The sequence below is a fragment of the Pyrus communis genome, chromosome 15, assembly GCF_041283825.1.
Source record: "Pyrus communis isolate YQ-2024b chromosome 15, ASM4128382v1, whole genome shotgun sequence".
Lineage (NCBI taxonomy): Eukaryota > Viridiplantae > Streptophyta > Magnoliopsida > Rosales > Rosaceae > Pyrus > Pyrus communis.
Genome location: NC_142579.1, coordinates 12263137 through 12281766, shown reverse-complemented (window position 1 = coordinate 12281766; position 18630 = coordinate 12263137). Strand labels below are relative to the sequence as shown.

Genomic DNA, 18630 nt, shown 5'->3' with positions numbered 1-18630 from the left:
GCATGTGGATTAAAGAGTGAATGGTGGCTGCAAAGTAAATGAATAATGAAATGGGAAAGCATGTGCAAGGTTTTGGTGTGAATGATTGAATGTGCAAGTGGCTGCAATGGATTAGGAATCCTTCAATTTCGTCCATCCTCTTGGCTCCAAGCATATGATATCCATTCCAATCTCTAATTTGCTCCAAAATGCTCCAAAATGCATCTTTTTGCTTCCTTAGCCATATGAACCTAAAAACACACGAAAATGGCTTAAACTACTAAAACAACTATGAATTAACAATATAAAGGCACGAAAACAAGCTAAGTAAGTCGCCTAAATATGCTCCTATCACATTCTGATATGCTTCATTTCTGAGTTCTTCCAACTCATTAAGTTGGAGTTTCCTTGCTACTCCAGCATCCTTGTAATCAAAGTTGAACTTCTTGATGGCCCAATATGCACGGTGTTCAAGCTCCATTGGCAAATGACAAGCTTTCCCAAATACAAGGCGATAAGGACTCATGCCAATGGGGGTCTTGTATGCTGTTCTATATGCCCATAGTGCATCATTGATGCGAGATTTATACGCACACAAATTAAACCCTGTTTTCGTCAAATTGTAGTATATGTATAAGTAGGGATCGTTCTGGACCGGGGATTAGGAGGGATTGTTAACCACTTGGATTTGACTCAAAAACGTAAAATAACAATATGAAACACTATACTAGACTCAAAGAATGCAAAACTAAACTTTAAAACACTAAGACAAACCAAAAGACTCAAAACAACACAAACAGACTCAAATCTGCCTAAAAACCACTTTCTGGGCAGATTTGAGCACAAACACAAATTTGGACGAAATTAAGTAATAACTTGACTCAAGAACGTAAACACACAATATAAAACACTAAACTAACTCAAAGAATGTAAAACTAAACACTTAGAACATTAAAACAAACCAAAAGACTCAAACATCACCCAAAACACTCAAAACTGCCTTAAAATCACTTTCTGGGCAGTTTTGAGCACTTTGGTGAATTTGGACGAAATTGGGAAATAAAATGAATCAAAACACTTAAAAGCACAAACTAAATTGATTTCTAACTAAATTGGACATTAAAGTAAAGGGGGATTTAGATTTATACGAAAATTGAAATAACAAAACAAGTTAATAAACGAAACAGATTGTAAAACAAATTTGATGGAATGGAATGAATGGATGATAGAATGGCTAAGGGGTTCATCTCCATACATGTTATACTTGCATAATAAAATGATTTCCAATTGCATTTCAATAAACCATGAAACTCAACACCCCGGGTTAACCGTGATGCACTAATTAACCTTCAAATCTTCCTAACGTTATTGAATTGGATGGGTTAGCGCATACAACAATTCAAAACATTCCCCACAAGTCCTCAACATGAATGCATAGAAGAGATACAAGCAAGAATCATTACGCTCTATGAAAATTATAAGTGTTGACGAGGCATTCGTTACTATGGATTGCATGAAACTTATGCCAAGAATTCATTTAACGCGATTGTTTATAAGCAACCTCCACTACTTGTGAATATAAGTTCATAACGATTAGGTGAAACTCACTTATATTCTAGCGTCATATTCATGCATGAAAATTAAGTGTGCACTCTCAATGAACATACATAAATAAGTTATCAATCAAACAGTTAAACGAATTGAATCCACAACTTATGAAACGCAATTAGAAGTATTCAAATCAAAATGCAAGCATAAACATATATTCGAATCACCCCCTAACCAAAGGGGGGTTTAGTTCCTCATGGTACAAAACAAAGAGAATCAAAGAAACACCTAAACATTCCAACAACTCAAACTTGAATTGTATGAACGTTTAGGCACTCTTCTCTTCCATTCCTCATTCGTACAAAACAAAGAATATTGAATTTAAACATTGAAATCAAAGAAACACCTAAACATTCCAACAACTCAAACTTGAATTGTATGAACGTTTAGGCACTCTTCTCTTCCTCTTCGTTGTAGCACAAGGTCTAGGGATAGTTTGATGGTGTGAATGGTTTGGGGAGTGGTGGAAATGGAAGGATGTTGTTTGGATTTGTAGGGGAGACTCACGGCACAAAGGGGGTGGTTTGATGGTCTACATTTCTGCAATGGATGAGTTTATGGAAGAGTGTTTGGAATGGGTGAATTTCTGGCTCAAAGGCCTTATTTCTGTGGTGAATGGATCCCCCTCTTCGTGGCTCCAATGAAGGGTTATTTATAGGTGAAATGGGGGGAACATGACAGCTAGGAGGGTGGTGGAAATCTGGAATGGTGATGGGAGATGCATGTGGCTGATTTATGCATGTGATTAAAGGGTGGAAATGCATGTGCTTTGAATAAGTGGCTGCATGTGCAAGGGGACAATCTGAAAATGCATGTGAAAGCATGTGTTGGCTGCAATGATGAAATGGATGGGAGTGCATGTGGCTTAATTAATTAAAGGGAGTGCATGTGCAATGTTTTAAAGGATGGAATGCATGTGAATATGATGGAAATCTGATGGGAACTCATGGCAAGGATGATTTCTGGTGGTGAATGGGTGTATGTTTGAATGATTAAAGGGACATGTGGGTTGGAAATGATGAAGGAAATGCATGTGAGTGACAACTAGATATGTTGATGAATGCATGTGGAATGTTTGTGGTGAGTGAATGTGGTGGTGAATGTGGCTGATTTGATTTATGGAAGATGCATGTGGATTAAAGGTGAGTGAATGATTATGGAATGCAATCTGAAATGGGAGATGGAATGGGATGTTTTGCATGTGAATTAAAGAGTAAATGCATGTGAATTAAAGAGTGAATGCATGTGCAATGAAGTGGAATGACAGCTAGGTTATGATGATGAATGCATGTGGCTGATTTAATTGAATAGGAAAGCATGTGGATTTAATGGTTTAAAGGGTGAATGCATGTGGATGCATGTGTTGATGAATGGGATTATGAAAGGTTTAAATGTCCTAAAACTAAAGGGAACAAGGTTCCAACACTTTGGTCTTCAATTAGGTCTTCAATTTCGTCCAACACTTTGGCTCCAAGCATAAGCTATCCATCCTTAGCCCAAAAGTGCTCCAAAAGTCTCCAAAATGCATCTTTTTGCTCCTTTAGCCCTTTGGACCTACAAACACACGAAAATAGCTTAAAGTACTAAAATAACTAAAGAAACATAACGTAAATGCACGAGAACAAGCCATTTAAGTCGCATGAATATGCTCCTATCAATCATTTAACCTCAATGACCAATCCTTCCTTGTAGGGCTCACAGTCTTCATCAAAATGTTCTTGATCTCCCTATTGCTAATCTCCACTTGTCCTGAGGTTTGAGGATGGTACGGGGTTGCCACTTTGTGGTTGATGTTGTATTTCTTCATTAAAGATTCAAAAGGTTTGTTGCAGAAATGGCTGCCACCATCACTAATAATAGCTCTTGGGGTTCCAAACCTACCAAAAATCACATCTTTAAGAAAATTCAACACAACCTTATGATCATTAGTTCTTGTAGCAATGGCTTCAACCCATTTGGATACGTAATCCACTGCCACTAATATGTATAAGTAGCCAAAAGAGGATGGAAATGGTCCCATGAAATCGATTCCCCAAACATCAAAGAGTTCCACCACCAATATGTTGTTCAATGGCATCTCATTTCTTCGGCTAATGTTCCCCATTTTCTGGCACCTATCACACTTAGAACAAAAATCAAAAGCATCTTTGAATAAAGTAGGCCAAAAGAAACCAGATTGTAAAACCTTTAGAGATGTCTTTTTGGCACCAAAATGGCCTCCACATGCCAATGTGTGGCTAAATGTTAGGATGCTTTGTTGCTCACTCTCTGGGACACACCTCCTAATGATTTGATCAGGGCAATATTTAAACAAATATGGTTCGTCCCAAACGTAGTGTTTTACCATGGCAAGGAACTTCTTTCTTTCCTGAAAAGAAAGGTCATTTCTCATTATACCACAAGCAAGATAATTAACAAAATCCGCATACCATGGTTCTTGTTCTTGAACAACAAGGAGTTGTTCATCTGGAAATGATTCATTTAGGGGCAAAGGTTTTCCAACTCCATGGTTTTCATTAAGCCTGGACAAATGGTCAGCCACAACATTATCACTGCCCTTCTTATCTCGAATTTCCAAGTCAAACTCTTGTAGTAAGAGTATCCATCTAATCAAGCGTGGTTTAGCATCCTTCTTTGTCATCAAGTACCTAAGGGCTGCATGATCAGAAAACACAATAACTTTAGATCCCACAAGATATGACCTAAACTTTTCTAAGGCAAAAACAACAGCAAGCAACTCCTTCTCAGTTGTGGAATAGTTAAGTTGGGCATCATGCAGAGTCCTGCTTGCATAGTAGATCACATGTGGACGCTTGTTCACCCTTTGCCCTAAAACTGCACCAATAGCATAGTCAGAGGCATCACACATTAATTCAAAAGGTAATGACCAATCTGGTGCCATAATAATAGGGGCCGAGGTTAGTTCATATTTCAAGGTATTGAATGCATCCATACAAGCCTTATCAAAATGAAATACAACATCTTTAGCTAACAGATTGCATAATGGACGAGTGATCATTGAAAAGTTCTTAATGAAACGACGATAAAAACCCGCATGGCCCAAAAAACTTCTTACTCCCTTCACAGTGGTGGGGCCTACCATATTGGTGATGACGTCAATTTTGGCTTTGTCCACCTCCATTCATTTGCTAGAGATTACATGTCCCAACACAATTCCTTGTTTCACCATAAATTGGCACTTTTCCCAATTGAGAACCAAATTTGTTTCCTGACATCTTTGAAGTACTAAGGAGAGATGGTTAAGACATTCATCAAAAGAGGAACCAAACACTGAGAAATCATCCATAAATACCTCAATGAACCTTTCTACCATGTCAGAAAAGATGGCCAACATGCATCTTTGGAATGTTGCTGGAGCATTGCAAAGTCCAAAAGGCATTCTCCTGTATGCAAATGTGCCAAAGGGGCAAGTAAAGGTTGTTTTCTCTTGATCCTCCGGAGCGATTGCAATTTGATTGTAACCTGAGTATTCATCCAGAAAACAATAATGTGAGTAACCTGCCAATCTCTCAAGCATTTGATCTATGAAAGGCATAGGAAAGTAATCTTTTCTAGTGCTAGAATTCAACTTCCTGTAATCGGTGCAAACACGCCAACTGGCCGTGGGCTTTGTGGGCACAAGCTCATTGTTTTCATTCCTCACCACAGTGATTCCCACCTTTTTAGGCACCACCTGAATAGCACTCACCCATTTGCTATCAGAAATGGGATATATGATCCCCACATCTAACAATTTCAACACCTCATTCCTAACAACCTCCTTCATGTGTGGATTGAGTCTTCTTTGTGGCTGATGCGAGATTTATACGCACACAAATTAAACCCTTTTTTTGTCAATTGTAGTATAAGTATAAGTAGGGATCTGATGTGAGATTTATACGCACACAAATTAAACCCTCTTTTCGTCAAATTGTAGTATATGTATAAGTAGGGATCGTTCTAGACCGGGGATTAGGAGGGATTGTTAACCACTTGGATTTGACTCAAAAACGTAAAATAACAATATGAAACACTATACTAGACTCAAAGAATGCAAAACTAAACTTTAAAACACTAAGACAAACCAAAAGACTCAAAACAACACAACACACTCAAATCTGCCTAAAAACCACTTTCTGGGCAGATTTGAGCACAAACACAAATTTGGACGAAATTAAGTAATAACTTGACTCAAGAACGTAAAAACACAATATAAAACACTAAACTAAGGGCTGGTTTGGTATTGCTGTGCTTTGAAAAAAAGCTGCTTCTGCTGTGCTATGAGAATAAGCAGCTGTGAAATAAAGCAGCAGAGTGTTTGGTAAACTTTTTTGTAAAAGTGCTTTTGAAAAAAAAAAAAGCAGTATTAGAGTGTTTGGTAAACTTTTATGTAAAACAGATGTGAAAAAAAGCCGGTTTTTCAAAGCTAGGTTTTGCAGCTTCTTGTTTTTGGCTTTTTTTCATCCAAAACTGTGAAAAAAAGCTGAAGCTGAGTGTTTACCAAACACAAAAATAGCTCCCAGCTTTTTTTTATAGTAGCTTTTTTCAGAATCACCTCAGTACCAAACCAGGTCTAACTCAAAGAATGTAAAACTAAACACTTAAAACATTAAAACAAACCAAAAGACTCAAACATCACCCAAAACACTCAAAACTGCCTTAAAATCACTTTCTGGGCAGTTTTGAGCACTTTGGTGAATTTGGACGAAATTGGGAAATAAAATTGAATCAAAACACTTTAAAACATAAACTAAACAAATTCTAAACACTAAAGAACAAGAAAGTAAAGGGGGGTTTTAAATTGACGAGAATTGAAATAACAAAACAAGTTAATAAACTAAACAGATTGTAAAACGAATTTGATGGAATGGAATGAATGGATGATAGAATGGCTAAGGGGTTCATCTCCATACATGTTATACTTGCATAATAAAATGATTTCCAATTGCATTTCAATAAACCATGAAACTCAACACCCCGGGTTAACCGTGATGCACTAATTAACCTTCAAATCTTCCTAACGTTATTGAATTGGATGGGTTAGCGCATACAACAATTCAAAACATTCCCCACAAGTTCTCAACATGAATGCATAGAAGAGATACAAGCAAGAATCATTACGCTCTATGAAAATTATAAGTGTTGACGAGGCATTCGTTACTATGGATTGCATGAAACTTATGCCAAGAATTTGTTTAACGCGATTGTTTATAAGCAACCTCCACTACTTGTGAATATAAGTTCATAACTGATAGGAGCATATTCATGCGACTTAAATGGCTTGTTCTCGTGCATTTACGTTATGTTTCTTTAGTTATTTTAGTACTTTAAGCTATTTTCGTGTGTTTGTAGGTCTAAAGGGCTAAAGGAGCAAAAAGATGCATTTTGGAGACTTTTGGAGCACTTTTGGGCTAAGGATGGATAGCTTATGCTTGGAGCCAAAGTGTTGGACGAAAATTGAAGACCTAATTGAAGACCAAAGTGTTGGAACCTTGTTTCCTTTAGTTTTAGGACATTTAAACCTTTCCTAATCCCAATCATGCCATGCATAACACACATCCATTCTAACACATTGTCATTGCACATGCATTTCCTTCATTAATTAACCCACATGCTCCCATTACTTATCATAACCACTTATCACATCATAACCACATATCATATCACTTATCACTTATCACTTATCATCATCACTTTAGCTTTAATTCACATGCACATTCACTCACCACAAACATTGCACATGCATACCTATTCCACAAATCAGCCACACATTCACACCTTTCTCCCTAAAACCGTGCACATGCTATCACCATGCATCCACATGCACTTGTTCCCCTTTCATCATTCCCTTTATTCTTTCATCATTCCATCCACTCATTCATCAAACCACTCCCATCCATTTCATCATTGCAAACATTCAAACAAACACCACACAATGCCGTGGCTCCTATCCCATTTCCAGATTTCCCCTTCATAAATCAGCCACATGCACTTTAATCATTCAATCACACCAACACACATTCAATCTCCAACCTTTGCCGTGCATTACTCTTCAGATTTCCAACATATTCACATGCATTCATCATCATTCTACCTTGCATTTCACATGCATTCCATCTTTTAATTTAATTACATGCACATTCACCTTGCCTTTGCAGAAAATCCACTTCATAACACATGCATCTTGGCAGATTTCACATGCACTCATGCACATTCACCTTAATCATTCACATAGCTTTAATCCACATGCATTTCCACCTAGATTTCCACCTCACAACCACCAGAAATCAACCAAAACCGTGCATTCCCTTTCATTTCTGTCAAAGCACATGCATTTCCACCCTTTAATCACATGCACAAACAGCCACATGCATCTCCCATCACCATTTCAGATTTCCACCAAGTTCCTAGCTGTCATGTTCCCCCCATTTCACCTATAAATACTCATTCATTCATTCACAATTCATTTCACAACAGAAATTGGTCCCTTGGGGCCGTGCCCTTCACAAAGTCCATCCATTCCATTCAAACACTCATCCATTGCAGAAATGTAGACATCAAACCACCATTGTGCCGTGCCTTCCCCTACAAATCCAAACACCATCCTTCCATTCCTTCACCACTACCCAAACCATTCACACCATCAAACTATCCCTAGACCTTGTGCTACAACGAAGAGGAAGATAAGAGTGCCTAAACGTTCATACAATTCAAGTTTGAGTTGTTGGAATGTTTAGGTGTTTCTTTGATTTCTATGTTTAATTTCAATACTCTATGTTTTGTACGAATGAGGCATGGAAGAGAAGAGTGCCTAAACGTTCATACAATTCAAGTTTGAGTTGTTGGAATGTTTAGGTGTTTCTTTGATTCTCTTTGTTTTGTATCATAAGGAACTAAACCCCCCTTGGCTAGGGGGTAATTTGAAATATATGTTTTTGCTTGCGTTTTGATTTGATTACTTCTAATTTCGTTTCATAAGTTGTGATTCAATTTGTTTAACTATTTGATTGATAACTTATTTATGTATGTTTATTAAGAGTGCACACTTAATTTTCATGCATGAATATGATGCTAGAATATAAGTGAGTTTCACCTAATAGTTACGAACTTATATTCACAAGTAGTGGAGGTTGCTTATAAACAATCGCGTTAAATGAATTCTTGGCAAGAGTATCATGCATTCATAGTTACAATTGCCTCGTCAATACTTATAATTTTCATAGAGCGTAATGATTCTTGCTTGTATCTCTATTATGCAATCATGTAGGGGACTTGTGGGGAATGTTTTGAATTGTTGTATGCGCTAACCCATCCAATTCAATAACGTTAGGAAGATTTGAAGGTTAATTAGTGCATCACGGTTAACTTGGGGTGTTGAGAATTAATGATTTATTGAAACGCAATTGGAAATCATTTTATTATACAAGTGTAACATATGTGAAGATGAACCCCTTAGCTAGCATTCATTCATTTCAATTCCATCCATATTTTCATCAAATTCATCTTTACAATCTGTTTTAATTACAATATGTGTATTTTATTTAATTTCGTCAAATCTAATTCCCCCTTTACTTTAATGTTCAAATTAGTTAGAAATCAATTTAGTTTGTGTTTATGAGTGTTTTGATTCATTTTATTTCCCAATTTCGTCCAAATTCACCAAAGTGCTCAAAACTGCCCAGAAAGTGATTTTAAGGCAGTTTTGAGTGTTTTGGGTGATGTTTGAGTCTTTTGGTTTGTTTTAGTGTTTCAAGCATTTAGTTTTACATTCTTTGAGTTAGTTTAGTGTTTTATATTGTGTTTTTACGTTCTTGAGTCAAGTTGTTACACAAATTCGTCCAAATTTGTGTTTGTGCTCAAATCTGCCCAGAAAGTGGTTTTTAGGCAGATTTGAGTGTGTTTGTGTAGTTTTGAGTCTTTTGAACTTGTTTTGAGTCCTTTGAGTCTTTGTGAACGTTTTTAACTTTGTTTCTATGTTTTTGAGTCAAATCCAAGTGATTAACAATCCCTCCTAATCCCCGGTCCAGAACGATCCCTACTTGCACCTATACTACAAATGATAAAAAGAGGGTTAATTTGTGTGCGTATAAATCTTGCATCAATAACGATTAGGTGAAACTTACTTATATTCTAGCGTCATATTCATGCATGAAAATTAAGCGCGCATTCTCAATAAACATACATAAATAAGTTATCAATCAAACGGTTAAACAAATTGAATCCACAACTTATGAAACGCAATTAGAAGTATTCAAATCAAAATGCAAGCATAAACATATATTCGAATCACCCCCTAACCAAGGGGGGTTTAGTTCCTCATGGTACAAAACAAAGAGAATCAAAGAAACACCTAAACATTCCAACAACTCAAGCTTGAATTGTATGAACGTTTAGGCCCTCTTATCTTCCATTCCTCATTCGTACAAAACAAAGAGCATTGAAATTAAACATTGAAATCAAAGAAACACCTAAACATTCCAACAACTCAAACTTGAATTGTATGAACGTTTAGGCACTCTTCTCTTCCTCTTCGTTGTAGCACAAGGTCTAGGGATAGTTTGATGGTGTGAATGGTTTGGGGAGTGGTGGAGGAATGGAAGAGGAGTGGTGGAGGAATGGAAGGGGAGTGGTGAAGGGCACGGCCCCAAGGGACCAATTTCTGTTGTGAAATGAATTGTATATGAATGAGTGTGAATGAATGAGTATTTATAGGTGAAATGGGGGGAACATGACAGCTAGGTTGCATGTGCACATGTTGGTTGAATGATTATGAGTGCATGTGGCTGAAATAGCATGTGGAATGGCTGGAAATGCAAGGAGAAGGCATGTGCACGGTTTTGGGAGAGAATGGGAGTGCAAGTGGCTGAAATGTTAGAGGAACAAGTGCATGTGGCTGCATTGTGGTGCAATGATGGAGGAACAATGGCAATGATGATTTCTGGTGGTGTTTTGGGTGCATGTGGAATGAATGATTTCTTGGTGAGTGGATGCATGTGTTGATTAAAGGGGGAATGCAAAGGAAAAGCTAGAAATGCATGTGGAGTGGCTGCAAGGTGAATGAATAATGAAATGGGAAAGCATGTGCAAGGTTTTGGTGTGAATGATTGAATGTGCATGTGGCTGCAATGGAGGAGGAATCCTTCAATTTCGTCCATCCTCTTGGCTCCAAGCATATGATATCCATTCCAATCTCTAATTTGCTCCAAAAGGCTCCAAAAGGCATCCTTTTGCATACTTTGCCCTTAGAACCTGAAAACACACAAAAGAAGCATAAAGGACTAAAATAACTAAAGAAACATAACGTAAATGCACGAGAACAAGCCATTTAAGTCGCATGAATATGCTCCTATCAGGATCGTTCTTAACCGGGGATTAGGAGGGATTGCAAATCACTTGGAAACTGACTCAAAAACGTAAAATAAAGTTAAAAACGTTCACAAAGACTCAAAGGACTCAAAACAAGTTCAAAAGACTCAAAACTGCCTAAAAACACTAACTAGGCAGTTTTTTGACCTTAAACCCAATGTTGGACGAATTTAAGATTATGGTTTGATTCAAACGTAAAAACACAATATAAAACACTATACTAGACTCAAAGAATGCAAAACTAAACTTTAAAACACTAAAACAAACCAAAAGACTCAAACATCACCCAAAACACTCAAAACAGCCTTAAAATCACTTTCTGGGCAGTTTTGAGCACTTTGGTGAATTTGGACGAATTTTGGGAAATAAATTGAATCAAAACACTTTAAAACATAAACTAAACAAAGTCTAAACACTAAAGAACAAGAAAGTAAAGGGGGTTTTAAATTGACGAGAATTGAAATAACGAAAGAAGTTAATAAACTAGACAGAATGTGAAGATGAATTTGATGGAATTGAATGGATGGGAACCTAGCTAAGGGGTTCATCTCCATACATGTTATACTTGCATAATAAAATGATTTCCAATTGCATTTCAATAAACCATGAATTCTCAACACCCCAAGTTAACCGTGATGCACTAATTAACCTTCAAATCTTCCTAACGTTATTGAATTGGATGGGTTAGCGCATACAACAATTCAAAACATTCCCCACAAGTCCCCTACATGATTGCATAATAGAGATACAAGCAAGAATCATTACGCTCTATGAAAATTATAAGTGTTGACGAGGCATTCGTTACTATGGAATACGCATGAAACTTATGCCAAAAATTCGTTTAACCTCCACTACTTGTGAATATAAGTTCGTAACTATTAGGTGAAACTCACTTATATTCTAGCGTAAAATTCATGCATGAAAATTAAGTGTGCACTCTCAATAAACATACATAAATAAGTTATCAATCAAACAGTTAAACGAATTGAATCCACAACTTATGAAACGCAATTAGAAGTAATCAAATCAAAATGCAAGCATAAACATTTATTTCGAATCCCCCCTAGCAAAGGGGGGTTTAGTTCCTCATGGTACAAAACAAAGAGAATCAAAGAAACACCTAAACATTCCAACAACTCAAACTTGAATTGTATGAACGTTTAGGCCCTCTTCTCTTCCATTCCTCATTCGTACAAAACAAAGAGTATTGAAATTAAACATTGAAATCAAAGAAACACCTAAACATTCCAACAACTCAAACTTGAATTGTATGAACGTTTAGGCACTCTTCTCTTCCTCTTCGTTGTAGCACAAGGTCTAAGGATAGTTTGATGGTGTGAATGGTTTGGGGAGTGGTGGAGGAATGGAAGAAGAGTGGTGGAAATGGAAGGATGGTGTTTGGATTGTAAGGGAGTGGTGCCTCAAGGCCACGGCACCAAGGGCAGTTTGTGATGGTCTACATTCTGAAAATGGAAGGGTTTGTGTTGTGGTATGTACAATGGAATGGAAGTGTGTGACAGAAATCTGTATGAATGAGAATGAATGAGTGTATGCTTATTTATAGGTGAAATGGGGGGGAACATGACAGCTAGGAGGGAATGTGGCTGCATGGTTGAATGATTAAAGGATGCATGTGGGTTGGCTGCAATGATGAAATGGATGGGAGTGCATGTGGCTTAATTAATTAAAGGGAGTGCATGTGCAATGTTTTAAAGGATGGAATGCATGTGAATATGATGGAAATCTGATGGGAACTCACGGCAATGATGGTGTTTGTTTGAATGATTGCAGATTGTGTGGGTGAGTGATTAGGTTGGAAATGCATGTGAATGCAAGGTGTGAATGATTATGAGTGCATGTGGGTGAATTAAAGGATGGAATGCATGTGAATTAGGTTGGAAAGGCTGATTTATTTGAAGATGCATGTGCAATGAAGTGGAATGACAGCTAGGTTGAATATGCATGTGGAATGACAACTAGGGTGTATATGCATGTGGAATGACAACTAGGGTGTGTTGGTGTGTGTATGGGAATTTCTGGTTCTAAGGCTTTGTTTGATTGGGCTAGGCCCTTTGTTTTATGTCCTAAAGTGCATAAGTGGCCTTCAATTTCGTCCATCCTCTTGGCTCCATGGTTAAGCTATCCAATCCATGCCCAAAAATGCTCCAAATAGCCTCAAAATGCACTTTCTTGCTCCCTTTGCCATTAGGTGATAGGAGCATATTCATGCGACTTAAATGGCTTGTTCTCGTGCATTTACGTTATGTTTCTTTAGTTATTTTAGTACTTTAAGCTATTTTCGTGTGTTTGTAGGTCCAAAGGGCTAAAGGAGCAAAAAGATGTATTTTGGAGACTTTTGGAGCACTTTTGGGCTTAGGATGGATAGCTTATGCTTGGAGCCAAAGTGTTGGACGAAATTGAAGACCTAATTGAAGACCAAAGTGTTGGAACCTTGTTCCCTTTAGTTTTAGGACATTTAAACCTTTCCTATATCCTTAGCCGTGCATAACATTCCAACATTCCACTCCTTCATTTCAGCCACACTCCCACATATCATTACATATCATTCACCACTTATCATTCACCACTTATCATATCATACACTTATCACTTATCACAACAACAACCTTGCACATACACATTCATCCACATGCACCCATAATCATTCACTCACCACAAACAAGTCACATGCATTCATCAACATATCTAGCTGTCATTCACATGCATTTCATTCATCATTTCCACCCCCACATGTCCCTTTAATCATTCAAACATGCACTCCCTTTAATCACATGCATAAATCAGCCACATGCATCTCCCATCACCATATCAGATTTCCATCATATTCACATGCATTCCATCCTTTAAAACATTGCACATGCACTCCCTTTAATTAATTAAGCCACATGCACTCCCATCCATTTCATCATTGCAGCCAACACATGCTTTCACATGCATTTTCAGATTGTCCCCTTGCACATGCAGCCACATATTCATTGCACATGCAATTCCAACCCACATGCATCCTTTAATCATTCAAACATGCAGCCACATTCCCTCCTAGCTGTCATGTTCCCCCCATTTCACCTATAAATAAGCATCCATTGCATTCATTCTCATTCACTCTTCCATATTCCAGAAATTCGTCAAAACCTCTCCACACCCTTGCAGCAGCCACCAAAACACTTTTCTCCTCCATTGCAGCCACTCCAACCACTCCCCAAACCATTCACACCATCAAACTATCCTTAGACCTTGTGCTACAACGAAGAGGAAGATAAGAGGGCCTAAACGTTCATACAATTCAAGTTTGAGTTGTTGGAATGTTTAGGTGTTTCTTTGATTCCAATGTTTAAATTCAACTAAACCCCCCTTGGCTAGGGGGGAATTCGAAATATATGTTTATGCTTGCATTTTGATTTGATTACTTCTAATTGCGTTTCATAAGTTGTGGATTCAATTCGTTTAACTGTTTGATTGATAACTTATTTATGTATGTTTATTGAGAGTGCACACTTAATTTTCATGCATGAATATGACGCTAGAATATAAGTGAGTTTCACCTAATAGTTACGAACTTATATTCACAAGTAGTGGAGGTTGCTTATAAACAATCGCGTTAAACGAATTCTTGGCATAAGTTTCATGCGTATTCCATAGTAACGAATGCCTCGTCAACACTTATAATTTTCATAGAGCGTAATGATTCTTGCTTGTATCTCTATTATGCAATCATGTAGGGGACTTGTGGGCAATGTTTTGGGTTGTCGTATGCAATCATCCAATTCAATAACGTTAGGAAGATTTGAAAGTTAATTTAAGCGGACCTAATTAACTTGGAGCATTGAGAATTCATGGTTTATTGAAATGCAATTGGAAATCATTTTATTATGCAAGTGTAACATGTGTGGAGATGAACCCCTTAGCTAGCATTCATCCATACTTTCATCATATTCATATTTACATTCTGTTTTAATTGCAATTTGTTCATTTAATTTAATTTCGTATAAACCTAAATCCCCCTTTACTTTAATGTCAAATTAGTTAGAAATCAATTTAGTTTGTGTTTTTAAGAGTCTTGAGTCAAGTTACAACTTAATTTCGTCCAAATTTGTGTTTATACTCAAAACTGCCCAGAAAGTGGTTTTTAGGCAGATTTGAGTGTGTTTGTGCTGTTTTGAGTCTTTTAGTTTGTTTGAGTGTTTTAAAGTTTAGTTTTGCATTCTTTGAGTCTAGTTTAGTGTTTTATATTGTGTTTTTACGTTTTTGAGTCAAATCCAAGTGATTAACAATCCCTCCTAATCCCCGGTCCAGAACGATCCCTACTTATACTTATACTACAATTGACAAAAAGAGGGTTTAATTTGTGTGCGTATAATTCTCGCATCATTAGGACCTAAAAACAAACGAAAATAGCTTAAACTACTAAAACAACTATGAATTAACAACATAAATGCACGAAAACAAGCTAAGTAAGTCGCCTAAATATGCTCCTATCAGTGGCTCACGGGTTGACTTTGCCCCTTCCTCCAAAAGGATCCTATGCATGCACATGGTAGGGCTTATTCCCTTGATATCTGCAATAGACCAACCAAAAACCAATTTGAACTCTTTTAACACCCTAATTAGTTTATCTTCTTCATTTGGGGTGAGGTCAGAAGCTATGATAACTGGAAGAGTTTCAAATTCAGCTAGATATGCATATTTTAGATGTGGTGGAAGTGGTTTAAGTTCAAGTTTTGGTGCCTTAACAGTGGAAGGAGTTAGATGTGACATTGATGATTCTAAAGGCTCTAAAAGAGGTGAAACATTCAAAGGATACAATGTTAATGCTTCCAAGGCAGCTACTTCTTCCATGAGTGCATCTTCTTCATCAAACTCATCTTGAGATTGACTCAAAACAGTTTGTAATGGGTCATTCGATTGTGCCTGCAAGAACTTAGAGAATACAAGTGAATCAAGCACATCAATGGCATAACAATCAAGAGATGACGAAGGATGAGAAAGAGATTCAAACACTTTGAATTGAACTGTCTCTCCTAACACTGTCATAGTGAGGAGTCCATTTTGCACATCAATGATGGTTTTGGCCGTGGCCATGAAAGGTCTCCCAAGTAATATAGGCAACTCACGATCATGTATAGGAGCTTCTTCCATGTCCAACACTACAAAATCTGCAGGCAAGATTAGTTTATCAACTTGAACTAGAATATCTTCTACTATACCTCTTGGATATTTCACGGATCTGTCTGCAAGTTGTAATGAAATGGTGGTGGCTTTCAAATCTCCCAAACCTAGTTGAAGGTACACTGAATAAGGCATTAAGTTGATGCTAGCACCCAAATCAAGCATTGCCTTCTCTACTTTCTTGTCCCCTATGGTGATGTTGATAGAGAAACTTCCTGGATCCTTGAGCTTTGGTGGAAGTTTTCTTTGCAAAACTGCACTCACATTCTCAGACACCACAACCTTCTCATGTGGTCCATACTTCCTTTTGTAGCTGTTTAACTCCTTAAAGAACTTCCCATATGCCGGCATGTTCCGAATGACATCAAGCAAAGGTAAGTTAACATTCACTTTGCTTAGTATATCAAAAATCTCTTTAAATGACTTATCCTGCTTGCTCTTGGCAAGTCTTCCAGGGAATGGTATTGGTGGAGTGTATGGTTTCTCGGCCTTGTGAAGATTTGGTGCTTCAAATGAGGAAGTAGCATGGCTTGGTTCCTCATTTGGTTTCTCATTGTCTCCTTGAGTAACACCTGCATTCACATGATCATATTCATTAGTAACTTCATTGCCAACTCTATTATCAATAGCCTTACCACTTCTAAGTGTAGTGATTGCTTTGGCTTGCTCTTGGTTCCTTTGGAGTATCACGGGTTGGCTTGGAAACTTCCCAACCTCTCTTTGGTTCAAGGCATCTGCAATCTGCCCCAATTGTGTCTCCATTTTGGTTAGGGCTGCTGAATGTTGTTGGAGAGTGCTATTTGTGGAATGTTGGAATTGCAAAGTATTTTGGGCTAACAACTTAACCGTATCCTCAAGGGTAGTGGCAGGTTTTGGTTGGAAAGTTTGGAATTGATTGTTGTTCTTCCAGGAAAGGTTGGGATGATCTCTCCAACTCGGGTTATATGTATTGGAATACATATCATTCCTTGGTCTTTGATTGTAAGAATTCATGAGGTTCACTTGCTCTTGAACATACTCGGGATAAGCCTCCTTAGATGGACATTGATGAGTAGGGTGGTTTGGAAGTTGCAAATGGCACACACTTCATTTGCTTTTGGCACCATGTTGAGCACGGATTCAAGCTTCCTTTCTAGGTTAGCTACCTGCAACAAAAGCTCATGATTAGAACTTGCTTCATAGACTCCAATTTTCTTACCCCTTAAATCTTTGTGTTGAGCATTAGACCCCAACATCTCATAAATGTTATATGACTCTTGAGCATTCTTTTTCTTCAATGCTCCACCTGCTGCATTATCAACAGTTGATTGACAAGTTTGGGTTAGTCCATCATAGAAAATTTGCATTTGTAAGTGAAAAGGTAACCCATGGTGTGGACATTGTATCAAGAGGCCTTTAGAACGCTCCCAACACTCATTGAAAGGTTCTCCATCATCTTGTTTGAAGTTGAAGATTTGTCCACTTAATGTGGCTGTCTTTTGAGTGGAAAAGAACTTCTCCAAGAACTTCTTAGCCACGGCATCCCATGTAGTGAGGGAACCTGGTGTTAGAGTCATCAACCAACTCTTGGCCCTATCTTTCAAGGTGTAAGGAAACACTCTCATCCTCAAATTTGCTTCACTTACTCCCTGCAAAGATAAACCACTCACAACATTGTAAAACTCTTTAATATGAGCTAAAGGGTCTTTGATAGGAGCATATTTAGGCGACTTAACTAGCTTATTCTTGTGCATTCGTGCTATTATTTCTTAGTTAATGTCGTATTACAACTCAATTTCGTGTGTTTGTAGGTCCTATGGGTTAAAGTATCAAGAAAGTGCATTTTGGAGCTATTTTGGACACTAGGTGGTGAGCTTGCATGTGGGCTAACATGGATGGACGAATTTGGACTTCAAGAAGGTGGAAATGTGATAAGAAGAGGAAGGAACTAAGCTAAGGACAAAGTGGATAAGGAAAGTGCAAGAAAAGAGCAAACATTATCCAAAACATTATCCAACCTTATCCAACATTATCCAATTATCCAAAACATTATCCAAACCTTATCTCATCTTATCCTATCCAAACCTTATCATGTCTTACTCCTAATTACATGGGGACTTAAATGGATCATTCTAGAATCTATTTCTAGAAGCATTCTATTCTAGAAGGCCCAAATCTGCCACAAAACCTACTCTTTCTAGAAACCCTAGAAAAGTGGCGCCCCAAAGCTTTCTAGAAGGCTTTACCTTGCCTTGCAAGCCAAGCTACCCTCTCCCCTAAATCAGCCGCACCTTCCTAGGCCCAATCCCTTTGGGATTCTGATTTCCAAGGCCTAATCCTTGTGGATTTGGGTATACAATTCGTTTTATAAAACTATGTGGGCCAAAAACCTCTTCCTAGGTGGATTTGACAACCCATGGCCGAATTCTAGGGCCCTAATTCACCAAATCTGCTACGTAAACCCTAATCTAATAAACCCTAGGACTATATAAACATATTTTCAGCCACAAA

General features: G+C 37.7%; 1 non-coding gene and 1 pseudogene across 1 annotated transcript; one reads left to right on the top strand and one right to left on the bottom strand.

Moving 5' to 3' along the window:
- Positions 1–18630, bottom strand: part of LOC148690527 (uncharacterized) — a 191562-nt pseudogene that overhangs the window by 161068 nt on the left and 11864 nt on the right.
- On the top strand, positions 17503–17613 carry LOC148690528 (small nucleolar RNA R71). The gene has a single exon (XR_015957394.1). It is a non-coding gene; the product is annotated as a small nucleolar RNA R71 (small nucleolar RNA).